The sequence below is a fragment of the Pseudophryne corroboree genome, chromosome 4, assembly GCF_028390025.1.
Source record: "Pseudophryne corroboree isolate aPseCor3 chromosome 4, aPseCor3.hap2, whole genome shotgun sequence".
Taxonomy (NCBI): domain Eukaryota; kingdom Metazoa; phylum Chordata; class Amphibia; order Anura; family Myobatrachidae; genus Pseudophryne; species Pseudophryne corroboree.
This window is the reverse complement of record NC_086447.1, coordinates 606370559-606388582: the sequence shown is the minus strand read 5'-3', so window position 1 is coordinate 606388582 and position 18024 is coordinate 606370559. Positions and strand designations below refer to the sequence as shown.

Below are 18024 nucleotides of genomic sequence, written 5' to 3'. Positions count from 1 at the left end.
GATGGTATAGTATAAGCATCCCTTTTGTGCCCCCCTCCCAGGCCTGGTGCTCTCCAGTGACTCTCCAGCAGTGCTCTCCAGTGACTGACATCACAACTGGGTGGACACATGCAAATGTATGCCCAGTTGTGACATCATGCAGGACTAATTGGTCTGATAATTAGTACAGTACTGTAACTGTGTGTGCATTTACAGTACCTACTGTATCAGCTGGATGTTCCATCCATTGTTATTAGTATTTACCCAACATTAGAGTACACAGTTCAGTACATACAGTAGTGTACAGTAATGTACTGTACAACTTACAGTATTTACTGTACATTAATTTATCTTTTTTCACATAAAATAGGTCCCAGACAACTTGGAGGGCAGGTCCATTGGGCCATGGGCCGGACAACTGAGGTAGAAGTACAGTAATAATAATAATAATGTTGTTTTACATGCATACTGTTCAAAAACTTTGATAAAGTGCTGTACAGTATACTGTACAGTGCTCAACCTGTCTTACTGTTCTAATACAGTACATTGTTTTTTATTTTCACAGAGCAATTCCGAAGAATAGGAAACATATTGTTGGTGGCAAACCGTTTATTCGACTACATTTTACGTTCTTTATAATTTTGTTTTTTTAATGTTTTTGTTGTACATGAAAAATAATTGCCTTAAAATATTGTACATTGTTTTAATCAAATTAATCATACCTTACAGTACAGTAATGTACAAGTTTCAATCATGGATATACAGCAAAGTACAGTACTTGGTCATGGTGGGGTATACAATGGATGTTTTGCTGTACATTTTCTCCTGTGTAGTGCTGTGAGGCACAGTAGATATTGAGATAAGGGAGAGGTGCTGTGAGGTGAACAGTGAAGGGGACATTGAGACTGTACAGTATACAGTTAAGGGCCCCATACACTACAGCGACATGTCAGAGGCTAAAGTCGGATGCAATTTACCTTGAACCGCCCGGCAGCTTCCCGGGCAGCAGGATTGCATACGATAGATTGTATGCAGTCCTTTTGCATACAATGTATCATATGCGATCCCAGCCATGCCTGCGGGATCCGACATATCACGAGTGCAGCACTAACGACCATGGGGCTCCAATCCGATGCTCATGGGACCGCGCATCTGATCGGATTGGGTGTAAAACACATCCAATTTGCCACTTTTCATCTGATTTATCGCCCCGAAAGGTCGAAATCGGACATTATCGTTCTAGTGTATGGGGCCCTTAATTAACTGCTGTGAGGGGCTCAGTTTTACAGGTACAGTATATAGCACTGGAGAAGCTACATACAGTACTGTAGCAGTGGCATGACCATTTTGTTCAATGACGACAGGCAAGACTCTGTCTAGATGGTTTATGTAATTATTACACTGGGCAGGTGTCAGTACTTCTTCCCAAAACTTCTTTATACCAGCTAAAAGTTCTTGTTTTTTGTTGGTTTCACATCACACCTGATGAACCTCTTCAACTGTGCCCAGACCAATTCAGTAGGAATCATGTCTGGTGACCTACAGTACAGTAAAAAAAAATAATAATAATAATAATAATTATTATTATTATTATTATTAGCTTACTGTACAATACAGTAATTCAATCAATACAAAGTCAACTACAGTATAATAAATGCATATTGTACAATAATTAGTGAATAGATTAGAATAAATAAGATTTTACTCACCGGTAAATCTATTTCTCGTAGTCCGTAGTGGATGCTGGGGACTCCGTAAGGACCATGGGGAATAGACGGCACCGCAGGAGACTGGGCACATCTAAGAAAGATTTAGGACTATCTGGTGTGCACTGGCTCCTCCCCCCATGACCCTCCTCCAAGCCTCAGTTAGGAACTGTGCCCGGAAGAGCTGACACAATAAGGAAGGATTTTTGAATCCCGGGTAAGACTCATACCAGCCACACCAATCACACCATATAACACGTGATAGGAACCCCGGTTAACAGTATGATAACAAAATGGAGCCTCTGAAGAGATGGCTCACAACAAAACCCGCTTTTTGTAACAATAACTATGTACAGGTATTGCAGACAATCCGCACTTGGGATGGGCGCCCAGCATCCACTACGGACTACGAGAAATAGATTTACCGGTGAGTAAAATCTTATTTTCTCTGACGTCCTAGTGGATGCTGGGGACTCCGTAAGGACCATGGGGATTATACCAAAGCTCCCAAACGGGCGGGAGAGTGCGGATGACTGAGGCACCGAATGAGAGAATTCCAGGTCCTCCTCAGCCAGGGTATCAAATTTGTAGAATTTTGCAAACGTGTTTGCCCCCGATCAAGTAGCTGCTCGGCAAAGTTGTAAAGCCGAGACCCCTCGGGCAGCCGCCCAAGATGAGCCCACCTTCCGTGTGGAATGGGCTTTTACAGATTTAGGCTGCGGTAAGCCTACCGCAGAATGCGCCAGCTGAATAGTGCTACAAATCCAGCGCGCAATAGACTGCTTAGAAGCAGGAGCACCCAGCTTGGTGGGTGCATACAGGATAAACAGCGAGTCAGTCTTTCTGACTCCAGCCGTCCTGGAAATATAAATTTTTAGGGCCCTGACTATGTCCAGCAACTTGGAATCCTCCAAGTCCCTAGTAGCCGCAGGCACCACAATAGGTTGGTTCAAGTGAAAAGCTGAGACCACCTTTGGGAGAAACTGAGGACGAGTCCTCAATTCTGCCCTATCCATATGGAAAATCAGATAAGGGCTTTTACAAGACAAAGCCGCCAATTCTGATACCCGCCTGGCCGACGCCAAGGCCAACAGCATGACCACTTTCCACGTGAGATATTTTAAATCCACAGTCTTAAGTGGTTCGAACCAATGTGATTTCAGGAATGCCAAAACCACATTGAGATCCCAAGGTGCCACTGGGGGCACAAAAGGAGGCTGAATATGCAGTACTCCTTTGACAAAAGTCTGAACTTCGGGCAGTGAAGCCAGTTCTTTTTGGAAGAAAATCGACAGAGCCGAAATCTGGACCTTTATGGACCCCAATTTGAGGCCCAACGTCACCCCTGCTTGCAGGAAGTGCAGGAATCGACCCAGTTGAAATTCCTCCGTCGGGGCCTTCTAGGCCTCACACCAAGCAACATATTTTCGCCAAATGCGGTGATAATGTCTTGCGGTGACATCCTTCCTGGCTTTGATCAGGGTAGGGATGACTTCCTCCGGAATACCTTTTTCCTTCAGGATCCGGTGTTCAACCGCCATGCCGTCAAACGCAGCCGCGGTAAGTCTTGGAACAGACAGGGTCCCTGCTGCAGCAGGTCTTGTCTGAGCGGCAGAGGCCAAGGGTCCTCTGTAAGCATCTCTTGAAGTTCCGGGTACCAAGCTCTTCTTGGCCAATCCGGAACCACGAGTATGGTTTTCACTCCTCGCCTTCTTATTATTCTCAGTACCTTGGGTATGAGAGGTAGAGGAGGAAACACATAAACCGACTGGTACACCCATGGTGTCACTAGAGCGTCCACCGCTATCGCCTGAGGGTCTCTTGACCGGGCGCAATATCTTTTCAACTTCTTGTTGAGGCGGGACGCCATCATGTCTACCTGTGGTTTTTCCCACCGGTTGACCAGCATTTGGAAGACTTCTGGATGAAGTCCCCATTCTCCCGGGTGGAGGTCGTGCCTGCTGAGGAAGTCTGCTTCCCAGTTGTCCACTCCCGGAATGAACACTGCCGTCAGTGCTAACACATGATTCTCTGCCCATCTGAGAATCCTTGTGGCTTCTGCCATCGCCATCCTGCTTCTCGTGCCGCCCTGTCTGTTTACATGGGCGACCGCCGTGATGTTGTCTGACTGGATCAGTACCGGCTGGTTTTGAAGCAGGGGTCTTGCCTGGCTTAGGGCATTGTAAATGGCCCTTAGCTCCAGGATATTTATGTGAAGAGAAATCTCCTGATTTGACCACAGTCCTTGGAAATTTCTTCCCTTTGTGACTGCCCCCCAGCCCCGAAGGCTGGCATCCGTGGTCACCAGGACCCAGTCCTGTATTCCGAATCTGCGGCCCTCTAGTAGATGAGCCCTCTGCAGCCACCACAGCAGCGACACCCTGGTTCTGGTCGATAGGGTTATCCGCTGTTGCATCTGGAGATGGGACCCGGACCATTTGTCCAACAGGTCCCACTGGAACGTCCTTGCGTGGAACCTTCCGAATGGAATTGCTTCGTACGAAGCTACCATTTTTCCCAGGACTCGTGTGCATTGATGTACCGACACTTTTCCTGGTTTTAGAATGTCTCTGACCAGAGATGACAATTCCTCGGCTTTTTCCAGTGGAAGAAACACTTTTTTCTGGTCTGTGTCCAGAATCATTCCCAGGAACAGAAGACGTGTCGTCGGGACCAGCTGTGACTTTGGAATGTTTAGAATCCACCCGTACTGTTGTAGCACTTCCTGAGAAAGTGCCACCCCCACTATCAACTGTTCTTTGGACCTCGCCTTTATCAGGAGATCGTCCAAGTACGGGATAATTAAAACTCCCTTCTTGCGAAGGAGTATCATCATTTCGGCCATTACCTTGGTAAAGACCCTCGGTGCCGTGGATAACCCGAACGGCAGCGTCTGGAACTGATAGTGACAGTCCTGTACCACAAATCTAAGGTACTCCTGGTGCGGAGGGTAAATGGGGACATGCAGGTACGCATCCTTGATGTCCAGGGATACCATGTAATCCCCCTCCTCCAGGCTCGCAATAACCGCCCTGAGCGATTCCATCTTGAACTTGAACCTTTTGATATAAGTGTTCAAGGTTTTAAATTTAAGATGGGTCTCACCGAACCGTCCGGTTTCGGTACCACAAACATTGTGGAGTAGTAACCCTTTCCTTGCTGAAGGAGGGGTACCTTGACGATCACTTTCTGTGAATACAGTTTTTGAATAGCCACCAACACTGCCTCCCTGGCAGAGGGAGTTGCCGGCAAGGCAGATTTTAGGAAACGGCAGGGGGGAGACGTCTCGAATTCCAGCCTGTATCCCTGAGATACTACTTGAAGGACCCAGGGATCCACTTGTGAGAGAGCCCACTGTGTGCTGAAAAACCTGAGACGTGCCCCCACCGTTCCCGATTCCGCCTGAGCAGCCCCAGCGTCATGCTGTGGACTTACCGGACGCAGGGGAGGACTTCTGCTCCTGGGAACTAGCTGTGTGCTGCAGCTTTTCCCCCCTTCCTCTGCCCCTCGGCAGAAAGGATGAGCCTCTAGCCCGCTTATTTTTCTGGGGCCGAAAGGACTGTACCTGATAATACGGTGCCTTCTTTTGCTGTGGGGTAGCCTGTGGCAAAAAAGTCGATTTCCCAGCAGTAGCTGTGGAAACGAGGTCTGAAAGACCTTCCCCAAAAAGTTCCGCCCCTTTATACGGTAAAACTTCCATGTGCCGCTTGGAGTCGGCATCACCTGACCATTGCCTAGTCTGGCGGCAATGGACATAGCGCTTATTTTTTATGCCAGCCGGCAAATATCCCTCTGTGCATCACGCATGTATAAGACCGCGTCTTTTATATGGTCAATCGTTAGCAAAATATTGTCCCTATCCATGGTATCAATGTTTTCCGACAGGGAGTCTGACCACGCAGCAGCAGCACTGCACATCCAAGCTGATGCAATAGCGGGTCTCAATATAATGCCAGTGTGTGTGTATATAGCTTTTAGGGTACTTTCCAGCTTTCTATCAGCAGGTTCTTTTAGGGCGGCCGTATCCGGAGACGGTAGTGCCACCTTCTTTGATAAGCGTGTCAATGCTTTATCTACCCTAGGGGGTGTTTCCCAGCGTGACCTATCCTCTGGCGGGAAAGGGTACGCAGCCATTAACCGTTTAGAAATGATCAATTTCTTATCTGGGGAAGTCCACGCTTCCTCACACACCTCATTTAATTCGTCAGATGCAGGAAAAACTACTGGTAGTTTTTTCTCACCAAACATAATACCCTTTTTTGTGGTACCTGGGGTATCATCAGAAATGTGTAAAACATTTTTCATAGCCTCAATCATATAACGGGTGGATCTATTGGAGGGTACACTCGTCTCATCATCGTCGACACTGGAGTCGGTATCCGTGTCGACATCTGTATCTGTCATCTGAGGTAGCGGGCGTTTTATAGCCCCTGATGACATTTGAGATGCTTGGACAGGCACAAGCTGAGTAGCCGGCTGTCCTATGTCGTCAAACCTTTTATGTAAGGAGCTGACACTGTCACGTAATTCCTTCCATAAGTCCATCCACACTGGTGTCGACCCCGCAGGGGGTGACATCACATTCACAGGCATTTGCTTCGCCTCCACATCATTATCCTCATCATACATGTCGACACAGCAGTACCGACACACAGCAGACACACAGGGAATGCTCTTACAGAGGACAGGACCCCACAAAGCCCTTTGGGGAGACAGAGGGAGAGTATGCCAGCACACACCAGGGCGCTATATAACACAGGGATATCACTATACAGAGTGTTTTCCCCTATAGCTGCCTATAATATATATATATACTGCGCCTAAATTGTGCCCCCCCTCTCTTTTTTACCCTTTCTGTAGTGCAGGACTGCAGGGGAGAGCCAGGGAGCTTCCTTCCAGCGAAGCTGTGAGGGAATAATGGCGCCAGTGTGCTGAGGGAGTTAGCTCCGCCCCTTTTTCGGCGAGCTTTCTCCCGCTATTTTATCGTTTCTGGCAGGGGTTAATATACACCTATATAGCCTCTGGGGCTATATATGGTGTTAGTTTTGCCAGCCAAGGTGTTATTATTGCTGCTCAGGGCGCCCCCCAGCGCCCTGCACCCATCAGTGACCGCAGTGTGTGGTGTGCATGAGGAGCAATGGCGCACAGCTGCAGTGCTGTGCGCTACCTTGGAGAAGACAGAAGTCTTCAGCCGCCGATTTTCCGGACCACCTTCTTGTTTCTGGCTCTGTAAGGGGGACGGCGGCGCGGCTCCGGGAACGGACGACGAGGTCGGGTCCTGTGTTCGATCCCTCTGGAGCTAATGGTGTCCAGTAGCCTAAGAAGCCCAAGCTACCACCACTTAGGTAGGTTCGCTTCTTCTCCCCTTAGTCCCTCGTTGCAGTGAGCCTGTTGCCAGCAGGTCTCACTGAAAATAAAAAACCTAAACTATAGAGATGTGCACTTGAAATTTTTCGGGTTTTGTGTTTTGGTTTTGGGTTCGGTTCCGCGGCCGTGTTTTGGGTTCGACCGCGTTTTGGCAAAACCTCACCAAATTTTTTTGTCGGATTCGGGTGTGTTTTGGATTCGGGTGTTTTTTTCAAAAAACACTAAAAAACAGCTTAAATCATAGAATTTGGGGGTCATTTTGATCCCAAAGTATTATTAACCTCAAAAACCATAATTTCCACTCATTTTCAGTCTATTCTGAATACCTCACACCTCACAATATTATTTTTAGTCCTAAAATTTGCACCGAGGTCGCTGGATGACTAAGCTAAGCGACCCTAGTGGCCGACACAAACACCTGGCCCATCTAGGAGTGGCACTGCAGTGTCACGCAGGATGTCCCTTCCAAAAAACCCTCCCCAAACAGCACATGACGCAAAGAAAAAAAGAGGCGCAATGAGGTAGCTGTGTGAGTAAGATAAGCGACCCTAGTGGCCGACACAAACACCGGGCCCATCTAGGAGTGGCACTGCAGTGTCACGCAGGATGGCCCTTCCAAAAAATACTCCCCAAACAGCACATGACGCAAAGAAAAATTAAAGAAAAAAGAGGTGCAAGATGGAATTGTCCTTGGGCCCTCCCACCCACCCTTATGTTGTATAAACAGGACATGCACACTTTAACCAACCCATCATTTCAGTGACAGGGTCTGCCACACGACTGTGACTGAAATGACGGGTTGGTTTGGACCCCCACCAAAAAAGAAGCAATTAATCTCTCCTTGCACAAACTGGCTCTACAGAGGCAAGATGTCCACCTCATCATCATCCTCCGATATATCACCGTGTACATCCCCCTCCTCACAGATTATCAATTCGTCCCCACTGGAATCCACCATCTCAGCTCCCTGTGTACTTTGTGGAGGCAATTGCTGCTGGTCAATGTCTCCACGGAGGAATTGATTATAATTCATTTTAATGAACATCATCTTCTCCACATTTTCTGGATGTAACCTCGTACGCCGATTGCTGACAAGGTGAGCGGCGGCACTAAACACTCTTTCGGAGTACACACTTGTGGGAGGGCAACTTAGGTAGAATAAAGCCAGTTTGTGCAAGGGCCTCCAAATTGCCTCTTTTTCCTGCCAGTATAAGTACGGACTGTGTGACGTGCCTACTTGGATGCGGTCACTCATATAATCCTCCACCATTCTTTCAATGGTGAGAGAATCATATGCAGTGACAGTAGACGACATGTCCGTAATCGTTGTCAGGTCCTTCAGTCCGGACCAGATGTCAGCATCAGCAGTCGCTCCAGACTGCCCTGCATCACCGCCAGCGGGTGGGCTCGGAATTCTGAGCCTTTTCCTCGCACCCCCAGTTGCGGGAGAATGTGAAGGAGGAGATGTTGACAGGTCGCGTTCCGCTTGACTTGACAATTTTGTCACCAGCAGGTCTTTGAACCCCAGCAGACTTGTGTCTGCCGGAAAGAGAGATCCAAGGTAGGCTTTAAATCTAGGATCGAGCATGGTGGCCAAAATGTAGTGCTCTGATTTCAACAGATTGACCACCCGTGAATCCTTGTTAAGCGAATTAAGGGCTCCATCCACAAGTCCCACATGCCTAGCGGAATCGCTCTGTGTTAGCTCCTCCTTCAATGTCTCCAGCTTCTTCTGCAAAAGCCTGATGAGGGGAATGACCTGACTCAGGCTGGCAGTGTCTGAACTGACTTCACGTGTGGCAAGTTCAAAGGGCATCAGAACCTTGCACAATGTTGAAATCATTCTCCACTGCGCTTGAGACAGGTGCATTCCACCTCCTATATCGTGCTGAATTGTATAGGCTTGAATGGCCTTTTGCTGCTCCTCCAACCTCTGAAGCATATAGAGGGTTGAATTCCACCTCGTTACCACCTCTTGCTTCAGATGATGGCAGGGCAGGTTCAGTTGTTTTTGGTGGTGCTCCAGTCTTCTGTACGTGGTGCCTGTACGCCGAAAGTGTCCCGCAATTCTTCTGGCCACCGACAGCATCTCTTGCACACCCCTGTCGTTTTTGAAAAAATTCTGCACCACCAAATTCAAGGTATGTGCAAAACATGGGACGTGCTGGAATTTGCCCATATTTAATGCACACACAATATTGCTGGCGTTGTCCGATGCCACAAATCCACAGGAGAGTCCAATTGGGGTAAGCCATTCCGCGATGATCTTCCTCAGTTGCCGTAAGAGGTTTTCAGCTGTGTGCGTATTCTGGAAAGCGGTGATACAAAGCGTAGCCTGCCTAGGAAAGAGTTGGCGTTTGCGAGATGCTGCTACTGGTGCCGCCGCTGCTGTTCTTGCGGCGGGAGTCCATACATCTACCCAGTGGGCTGTCACAGTCATATAGTCCTGACCCTGCCCTGCTCCACTTGTCCACATGTCCGTGGTTAAGTGGACATTGGGTACAACTGCATTTTTTAGGACACTGGTGAGTCTTTTTCTGACGTCCGTGTACATTCTCGGTATCGCCTGCCTAGAGAAGTGGAACCTAGATGGTATTTGGTAACGGGGGCACACTACCTCAAGAAATTGTCTAGTTCCCTGTGAACTAACGGCGGATACCGGATGCACGTCTAACACCAACATAGTTGTCAAGGCCTCAGTTATCCGCTTTGCAGCAGGATGACTGCTGTGATATTTCATCTTCCTCGCAAAGGACTGTTGGACAGTCAATTGCTTACTGGAAGTAGTACAAGTGGGCTTACGACTTCCCCTCTGGGATGACGATCGACTCCCAGCAGCAACAACAGCAGCGCCAGCAGCAGTAGGCATTACACTCAAGGATGCATCGGAGGAATCCCAGGCAGGAGAGGACTCGTCAGAATTGCCAGTGACATGGCCTGCAGGACTATAGGCATTCCTGGGTAAGGAGGAAATTGACACTGAGGGAGTTGGTGGGGTGGTTTGCGTGAGCTTGGTTACAAGAGGAAGGGATTTACTGGTCAGTGGACTGCTTCCGCTGTCACCCAAAGTTTTTGAACTTGTCACTGACTTATTATGAATGCGCTGCAGGTGACGTATAAGGGAGGATGTTCTGAGGTGGTTAACGTCCTTACCCCTACTTATTACAGCTTGACAAAGGCAACACACGGCTTGACACCTGTTGTCTGCATTTCTGTTGAAATACTTCCACACCGAAGAGCTGATTTTTTTGGTATTTTCACCAGGCATGTCAATGGTCATATTCCTCCCACGGACAACAGGTGTCTCCCCGGGTGCCTGACTTAAACAAACCACCTCACCATCAGAATCCTCCTGGTCAATTTCCTCCCCAGCGCCAGCAACACCCATATCCTCCTCATCCTGGTGTACTTCAACACTGACATCTTCAATCTGACTATCAGGAACTGGACTGCGGGTGCTCCTTCCAGCACTTGCAGGGGGCGTGCAAATGGTGGAAGGCGCATGCTCTTCACGTCCAGTGTTGGGAAGGTCAGGCATCGCAACCGACACAATTGGACTCTCCTTGTGGATTTGGGATTTCGAAGAACGCACAGTTCTTTGCGGTGCTTTTGCCAGCTTGAGTCTTTTCATTTTTCTAGCGAGAGGCTGAGTGCTTCCATCCTCATGTGAAGCTGAACCACTAGCCATGAACATAGGCCAGGGCCTCAGCCGTTCCTTGCCACTCCGTGTGGTAAATGGCATATTGGCAAGTTTACGCTTCTCCTCCGACAATTTTATTTTAGGTTTTGGAGTCCTTTTTTTACTGATATTTGGTGTTTTGGATTTTACATGCTCTGTACTATGACATTGGGCATCGGCCTTGGCAGACGACGTTGCTGGCATTTCATCGTCTCGGCCATGACTAGTGGCAGCAGCTTCAGCACGAGGTGGAAGTGGATCTTGATCTTTCCCTAATTTTGGAACCTCAACATTTTTGTTCTCCATATTTTAATAGGCACAACTAAAAGGCACCTCAGGTAAACAATGGAGATGGATGGATACTAGTATACTTATGGATGGACTGCCGAGTGCCGACACAGAGGTAGCTACAGCCGTGGACTACCGTACTGTGTCTGCTGCTAATATAGACTGGATGATAATGAGATGAAATCAATATATATGTATATATAATATCACTAGTACTGCAGCCGGACAGGTATATATATTTATTATGTAATGACTGATGACGGACCTGCTGGACACTGTCAGCTCAGCAGCACCGCAGACTGCTACAGTAAGCTACTATAGTAGTATGTATAAAGAAGAAAGAAAAAAAAAACAACCACGGGTAGGTGGTATACAATTATGGATGGACTGCCGAGTGCCGACACAGAGGTAGCTACAGCCGTGGACTAACGTACTGTGTCTGCTGATAATATAGACTGGATGATAATGAGATGAAATCAATATATATGTATATATATATCACTAGTACTGCAGCCGGACAGGTATATATATTTATTATGTAATGACTGATGACGGACCTGCTGGACACTGTCAGCTCAGCAGCACCGCAGACTGCTACAGTAAGCTACTATAGTAGTATGTATAAAGAAGAAAGAAAAAAAAAAAAACACGGGTAGGTGCTAGGTGGTATACAATATTATATATATATTATATACAATTATATATATATATATATATTAAACTCAACTGGTGGCGATTATTAAACTGGTGGTCAGGTCACTGGTCACACTATCAGCAACTTGCAAGTAGTACTCCTGAGTCCTAAGCAGACAATCACAATATATATTATACTGGTGGTCAGTGTGGTCACAAACAATGGCAGTGTGGCTGGCACTCTGGCAGCAAAAGTGTGCACTGTACGTTATATGTACTCCTGAGTCCTGAGTCCTGCTCTCAGACTCTAACTGCTCCCCACTGTCAGTGTCTCCCCCACAAGTCAGATAATACAGTCACACTATCTCTATCACTTCAGCAAGTACTAGTAGTAGTAGTACTCCTCCTAATGCTCCCCAAAATTACTACTGTGTCTCTCTCTGTCTCACTCTCTTCTCGAATCTCTATAAACGGAGAGGACGCCAGCCACGTCCTCTCCCTATGAATCTCAATGCACGTGTGAAAATGGCGGCGACGCGCGGCTCCTTATATAGAATCCGAGCCTCGCGAGAATCCGACAGCGTGATGATGACGTTCGGGCGCGCTCGGGTTAACCGAGCAAGGCGGGAAGATCCGAGTCGCTCGGACCCGTGTAAAAAAACCTGAAGTTCGGGCGGGTTCGGATTCCGAGGAACCGAACCCGCTCATCTCTACTAAACTATACTTTCTTCTAGGAGCTCAGGAGAGCCCCTAGTGTGCATCCAGCTCAGCCGGGCACAGAAATCTAACTGAGGCTTGGAGGAGGGTCATGGGGGGAGGAGCCAGTGCACACCAGATAGTCCTAAATCTTTCTTAGATGTGCCCAGTCTCCTGCAGAGCCGTCTACTCCCCATGGTCCTTACGGAGTCCCCAGCATCCACTAGGACGTCAGAGAAATACTCATTCTGGCGGTGTGCATTGCCAATGTATTTGGCGGTGTGTGTTGCCAATTTATTCCTCTCTCATGAATTTTGCTCAATGTACACTAGTTCAGTGCATGGTGGGAAGACGATAAAATAATTATTATTTGTACAGTACTGCACTGTATGTTCACAACATGTCACATACAGGAGCAGGAGAGAGAGAGGAACAAGAAAGAGAGGGAGAGATTGAGAAGGGGCAGGGAGAGAGAGAGTTTCATGTAATAAAAGAGGCAGGAGCGAGAGAGATGGTGTCATGGAGAAAAATGAGCAGGGGAGAGAGAGAGTAACATGGGGGAGAGAGAGAGAGGGTGGGAGAGAGATACAGTTTCAGGGGAAAGAGAGAGAGAGAGAGGGTGGGAGAGAGATACAGTTTCAGGGGAGAGAGATACAGTTTCATGGGGAGAGACAATGTCAGGGAGAAGGACAGTTGTCCTGTACACAGTAAGTATCACAAGCCTACCTTCTTCAACGCAGTTCTTCCTCCTTCTTCTCAGACCCAACAAACTGCATTTTGCTCAATGTACAGTAGTTCAGTGCATGGTGGGAATAAGATAATAGAAATATTATTACTACAGTGCTAGTATTCGTATGTTCACAACATGGCACAACACTGCTTAACAAAGTGTTTCTCAAAATCTGACGTTTAAGATACAGCCTACAGTGTACAATGTACTGTTACAATGTACAGTGTACTGTAGAATGTAACAGTAACGAGCTTTGAAAGTAACCCCCCCCCCCCCCCCCGCTGTTATCACTACAAAGTCCCATACAGGAGCAGGAGAGGGGGAGAGAGAGACACTTTAATACTGTACAGTACTGTAAGCAACACTCACTGTACTGTACAATACTGTCAAATAATGTTTAAGCAGTAAGCACATTGCAGTACCCACCACAGCACAATAATACAGTACCTTTTTATTGATGAGTGAATGACCATATTCTGTCTTCACCCTTCTTCACATTGAAGGTCGTGTCCAGTAGATGCCTCAGTTTGAAGTTCAGTCACCAGTTGTTGTGCTGTTACAGTATGCTTCCCCATGGTTTTACTCTGGGCATCAGTAGCAATCCATTTAAAGTGTCCTTCAGTTTTACCAATTCAACATCTCCCATCTTGAATTGGGCATAGCATCGTGACAGTATGTCCTTACGCAAATTATCGGGGATTGCAAATCTTCCTCATTGCCCAACGAAGTTGACCTGCTTGCTCCAATTCTTGTATAGATCAAATGCAACATGTTCTTGGAAAACAAGTTGTGCATAACGATGCATCTCTCGATGGCCTTCTTCATACAGAGTGTTGTCACCGTCAGCGGTTATTACACTCAATGGCATGTTAAGCAAGGAGGTTCCATGCACGCGCACATTTTTAGGTGTGCTGCACATTGGTGGTATTCCAGGTGAAGGTAACGTTACATTGTTCACATCTCTAGTGGACAACTGGAATGATGCAACCGTTGCAGTGTCCATGTTGTTTGAGCAGCCAGATGGTGCATTGTCTCTGTCAGGCAACCAGTAACATGGCAGTGGTGGAGTTTCTATGTTGGTCTGACGGTGGTGTGTATCTGGTGCATTGTCTCTGTCAGGCAACCAGTAAGATGGCAGTGGTGTTGTGTCCATGACAGTCAAGTGTTGGGATGCAAATGTTTCTGTGTCCATGCTGGGCAAGCAGTCAGATGCAGCTGGTGTCATCTCCAATTCGGGAAAGTGGAAAGATGTGTTGTATTATCGTTTCCAAATCACAATCCTCTTCAGCATCAAATGCATCAGGGCAGTCAACTTCAGATTGTACTGGCTGTGATGTTTTAATAGGTGGTTCTCTAACAGCTTGCCATTGTTCCATTGATGGATGGCATCTTCATGGCTCCAGCAAGCATGTCATTCAGACCTCCTGTCAGTCCATCCATTTTTCCTGTCGGTCCATCCAGTTTTCCTGTCAGTCCATCGATTTGTGCTTGAAGGTGAGTCACCTTGCCCAGAAGGTCTCGCACCAGCCCTGTCCAGCTGCATTCACATGGGCTGGGATCTTTAAATTCAAGTCTCCTACGGGTCAGTGATTGCGATGCTTGTATGAATGGTGTAGTGTCATGAAGCTCCAAAGGGTTGAAGTCCTCATCTATGGTACGTGACACACCCGTCACTGTGTGTGTTTCATCACAGAGAACTGTGTTCTCTACAGCAACATTCATGTCTTGCACCAAATATTCATTGGTTAAATTGCCAATTGTGTTGAATAACAACTGGTTCTTGGCCTTTGCATTTTTCCTTACTTTGACAACAGGAACATTTTCCTTTCCTGCTTTCTTCTTTTGAATATGTGGCATTGACGCAGCCATTTTCTCGGGAAGTGACAGTGAAGGGGCTCCAGAATAGAATGATTTGGTTTTCACCATCTTCACACTATGCAGTGCACTCTACAATACACAATAATAAGACTAGAGTAAGTACAGTACAGTAGATACAGTACAGTAGCACATTATGGTTCAATTACAGTGGTGAAAATGATAAAAACAGTATACAGTAGTGCAAACAAGTGCAACTGAGGTCCATATTCAGAGTTATAAGCAAAGAAAAAAAGAACACAACTAGGCAAAACCATGTTGCACTGCAGGTGGGGCTGATATGTGCAGATACAGTACAGTAAAGGTGGATACACGCTATTTGATGTGAGAAGCAGAGAACACTAAAACTACAGTACAGTATGTTTTTTAGATTCGGGTGGGGTGTAGCAGACCTTACAGTACAGTACAGTATTTACAGTACCCGGCACAGAAAAATATAACCCACCAAAATGTACAGTACAGTAACTCTCTCTGTTGTGTGCTTTTTGGTTTTGCTAGAAACTCTGAATCAGACCCTAAGTAAAGAAATGTACAGAAAAGCATCTACTGTAGAGACAAAGCAACTGTACAATGCAAGTGGTTACTATAGGCTATGATCCTGTAGATGGGACATACAGTACTGTACTGTACAGTAGCACTACAGGGCTTTGTATGAGGGGGTGCAAGCTTGTTTGTGAAGTACTGTAAATGTTGGGCGAGTGTGAAATTACTGTACATACTGTACAGTAGACATGAGTCCGCAGACATGGCCACAGTACAATGCCAGGGGCTGGAATTTAATGCAGTATATACTGTAGCAGCATATTAGGCAGTGAAAAGAGTGGAAAAGTGAAGCAATCAGCATTGAGTTGCCATGGGTAACTTCTCCACCTCTTCATGCTTGTCACTACTTCATGACTAGATCCCTCAATGATGCCCTCAGGAGTGTGTGCGACACAGCACATATAGTACACAGTAATTCCCACTAGGCAGTGTGACAAATTACAGTACATACAGTAAACGTATGTCTATAGACATGGGCGGTGTACAAGGCCAGGGGCTAGGTAGTGAAACAATACATGGACATACTACATACCTCCCAACAGGTATCCGTTTGGATGATCGACCATGTTAAGGTCAACCACTATTGGTCGACATTGACTTGGTCGACATGGACGACACATGACAGGTCGACACATGAAAAGCTCAACGTGTTTAAAAAAATAGATTTGTAACTTTTTCATACTTTACCATCCACGTGGACTACGACTGGGAATAGCAACCTGCAGCATTGCAAGCAAAGTGAGCCATGCAAGGGGACGCAGTACACTGATTGGGGTTCCTGGTCATGTTATGGAAAAAATGACATGAAAAACAGTTCAAAAATCCATGTCAACCTTTCCATGTGTTGACATGTCACATGTTGACCACTTTCATGTGTCGACCATTCATATCAGAACCCTCCTAACATGACCCTCTCCAGGAGGGACAGAATGCTGTGTTCCTGGACTTCCCTCTTAATTAATGATTGCCATCACCTGTGATGAAACACCTTCATTTTCAAATAACTACACTGTAGTTTACCACAGGTGATGGCAATCATTAAGAGGGAAGTCCAGGAGCAGAGCATTTTGTCCCTCCTGGAGAGGGTCATGCTTGGAGGTATGATACTGTACAGTGCACTAGCAGCAGGTGGCTTAGGGGTCTATTTACTAAGCCTTGGATGGAGATAAAGTTGCAGGAGATAAAGTACCAGCCAATCAGATACTAACTGCCATGTTACAGACTGGGTTTGAAAAATGACAGGAGGTGATTGGCTGGTACTTTATGTCCTCCACTTTCTCTTCACCTGAGGCTTAGTAAATAGACCCCTTAGGTACTGTAGCAGGAGAGAGTCCAACAAATTTGCTCACTGCACAAATCAAGGGGCTAGCTTATACTGTAGGTAAACAGAAGAAGCATTAGTGTATAGAAATGCGTCATTCAACAGCATATAATGTACAAATTACCGGTGTTTACTGTACCAGTGAGATGATAGTTTAGTAATAGGCACAGTTCGTGGTAGATACAGTAGAATGCAGCAACAACTTGACTTTGAAGTCAGCAGAAGCGGCAGAGTGTATCTCAATGGTTTGTACAGCTGATACAGCCAAAGAAATGAACCAAGTCGCAAGTCTACACTGTTAGATGCAGAGTCACAGAATGGATAGCTACGTGTGTCTACAAAGCGGCTGTATACAGTATGAGGTGTCTGTAAAGTGTGTGGCCGCTTTGTCTGTGGTGCCAGCAAGTCTGCGATACCAATTTTAAAAAAGGAAGGAAGACTAATTTGTGTGAGCTCTTAGTGGCTGACACCTTAGACATTGTGTGCATTGCCGGTGGGTCCGCCCTGCTATTGGTCGACCACAATGCAAATGCACCTGTATCAGAATTTGGGAGAGAAGGTCATCCTTTGTCATATTTGATAGCAAATTAACCTGGAATGCTTTCTGAGATAATAAAACTGTTTATGCTAATAAAATCCAGAAATTAGTACACTATGTAACAGCAAAATGAATGCGGCCAAATCCGACAGTTTTTAGACCCATTTTCGACAATTTCGACAAGTGTGGCAGCACAGCAATGGAGACTACAGTATGTGGAAGTCATATTAATGAGATAGGGACCCAGTGGTACAGTGCATTACATATATCTGTCCATTTGATAGCAAAGAAACCAGAAAATCTTTCTGAGATAATAAAGCTGTTTATGCTAATAAAATCCAGGATTTAGTACACAATGTAACGACAAAATGAATAGCTAGCGTGAATGGGCGGCAGCGTGGCTTGCTGAGGTGCTTTGGTACAGGCATACAGTGACCTCAGTAGGAATGAATACTAATGAGTGATCAATGGGGGGAGGTGCAGAAGCCTGCATTGAGTTGCATACTGTAGTGTAGGGAGCTGCCTAGACTGTGAACAATACAGTGTAAATAGCGCCTCATCATACCGTGGCATAGAATACTGTAGAAGAGAATTTTTATTTTCAGATGTAAAGGGAAGAAGCAACACGCCAACTAACTTTATTGAATTAAAAAAGAATAAATAAATACA

General features: G+C 46.4%; 1 protein-coding gene across 2 annotated transcripts in view; it reads right to left on the bottom strand.

Moving 5' to 3' along the window:
• The window catches only part of CCR6 (C-C motif chemokine receptor 6), a 163989-nt gene extending 150640 nt beyond the window's left edge, over positions 1-13349 (bottom strand). For both annotated transcript variants that reach the window (XM_063917594.1, XM_063917595.1), the window contains exon 1: positions 13075-13349. The gene's annotated coding sequence lies outside the window, so the exon portion shown is untranslated. The remainder of the gene's footprint in view (positions 1-13074) is intronic.
• Between the last annotated feature and the right edge of the window lie 4675 nt (positions 13350-18024).